Here is a 2353-nt window from a genome sequence, read left to right on the forward strand (position 1 = left end):
GGGGTCCTGAGCTACAGAAGATATTTTTGGAGGGTGGTGGTACAGGCCCCAGAGAGGTAGATCTTTAAGAGCACTGCATCCCAAGAGGTTGGGTTGGACATCCGACAGACATCCTTGGGTGGGGGTGGGAAAGGATGGGGCTGAGAGGTCTGCAAAGCAAGGCCCTGAATACCCAATAAGGATGAAAACCCAGCCAGGACCCCTGCCCAGAGCTGGTGTCAGAGGTCTGCAGCCTGAGGGAGGGGCAGGGTTCTTGTGTGAAACCCACACCTGTCGATGTGTGAATGTGTGCGCGTGTGAATTTCCCAGGGAAGGTTGGAGGAGGCGGGGGGGCAGCACATGGCCTCTGTCCCCCCTCACTAAGGTCAGGCGCCTAGACAGTCCCAGAGAGCGCCCTCCTAACGCCTCTCCTGCCTGGAGAGTTTTCTGAAGGGGTTTTTTGGATTCCCTCATCCCAACAAACCACGCCTGTAATTAAGGAGTGGAGAGATGGACACGAACACAAGTACACAGCAGGTAAAACCAGAGAAGGACCAGGGAGACCCAGGTGGGGAGGGAGGCAGCTGGGGAAGTGAGAGCCAGGCCTAAGAACTGGGCCCCTCTGAGGATAAATCTGGTGCCTGTGCTGCCTCCATCACAGGCTGCGCTCTTCTCTCCCCCACCCCCTTCCCAATCGAGTTTTTCTGGGTCTCAAGGCAACCTCGTCACCAAACACAGGCATTTCTTCATTCTTAACAGCAATGACATGGGCTTCCAAGTCATGATTTAAAGGATGCCAGATTTCTTTTTATCATTAATTGTAAAAGTGCAAAATACCTGCTGGTACTTCATTTTTTGAAGAATGTAATTGGCAAAAAGAAGAAGAAAAAAGAGGAAAAAAGAGGCGGCTGATGAATAGATAATAGATCTTTAACCACCAATAAACAGAGAGCAGCGCCAGCAGCCTGGGGGATGTGATCATAATTATGCCACTGCGTGAGCCAATGGGGACGAGGGAACGCGGCCCTAAAATCATCCCAAAACCGAAGGCGAGCTCGAAAATGCGGACACGGCCTGGAACCGGAGATGCGATCTGCAGTCCCTCGCTGTGAGCCCTAGGTTTGCACAGCAACCCGCCCCCGGGACAACAGATGGCAAAATAATAATAGAAATAATAACAACAACGGCGACAATAATAATTATAACACTAACAAAATAATAACGACCACGGAATGATAACAGTAGCACCTCACAGCCTCTCCCCCTGACCTTGGAGCCTTGGTCCCAGAGACCACGGAAGAAACTGTTTTGGGGGGAGGAGGTGAGCACCGTCCCAGACACACTGAGCCTTGGGGGCGAATAGGAAGCCCGCTGCCCCGGCAGAGCCGTGGACTCCGTCTTAACTTGCAAACAGGAAAGCAAACAGGATCGCAAACGCAGCGACCCCGAGACCCCGAGGCTGCGCGAGGACCCCCGCTCTCCGGTTCCCTGCTCACCTAGGAAAGGTTGCCGTGGGTGCGGGATGACCAAGCGGTCCTGGTAGCCCTCGCGCAGAGCCAATCCCCGCCGCCCGCTTACCCGCGCGGTGCTCCCGGGGCGATCCCAGCTCCCCTGACGCGGGGCCGCGGGGGCGCGGGGACAGCAGCAGCAGCGGAGCGCCAGGCGCAAGAAATCGGAGCGCCTGTCTGTCCGTCCGTCCGTCCTACCAGCTCGGGCTCAGCAGGTCGTGAAGATGACTACGGCATTGCTTTACCCATAAGGATAAATATCTGCCTGGCAATGCAAGATGCTAAAGTACCTGCACCACTCAGGAAAGCGTGCTGTGGGAATTTAAGACCAAACGAAAAAGCCGCTCTCGGCCGGGATCCAGGCCTCCGGGTTCCCAGGCGCTCGCCTCCCTCTGACGCACTTTTCAGAGTCTCCCCCCTTCCACCTCAGGGCGAGTAATAGCGACCAATCATCAAGCCACTTACCAGGCTTCGGAGGAAGCTGTTTATGTGATCCCCGCACTAATTAGGCTCATGAACTAACAAATCGTTTGCACAACTTGTGAAGAAGCGAACACTTCCATGGATTGTCCTTGGACTTAGGGCGCCCTGCCCGCCTTTTGCAGAGGAGAGAAAACTTTTTTTTTGCCTCCCCCAAGAAACTCCCCCCCTCCTCCTCCCTGTTTCTAACTCCGATCCCCCCACGCCATCTCGCCAAAAAAAAAAAAAAATTACCCCAATCCACGCCTGCAAATTCTTCTGGAAGGATTTTCCCCCGTCTCTCCAGGTTGGGCGCGTTTGGTGCAAGATTCTCGGGATCGTCGGCGTTGCCTCTCCCTCCCCCTCCCCCCTCCTTTCCTTTTTCCTTTCCTTTCTTTCTTCCTTTC

The sequence above is a fragment of the Myotis davidii genome, unplaced genomic scaffold, assembly GCF_000327345.1.
Source record: "Myotis davidii unplaced genomic scaffold, ASM32734v1 scaffold72, whole genome shotgun sequence".
NCBI classification, from domain to species: Eukaryota; Metazoa; Chordata; class Mammalia; order Chiroptera; family Vespertilionidae; genus Myotis; species Myotis davidii.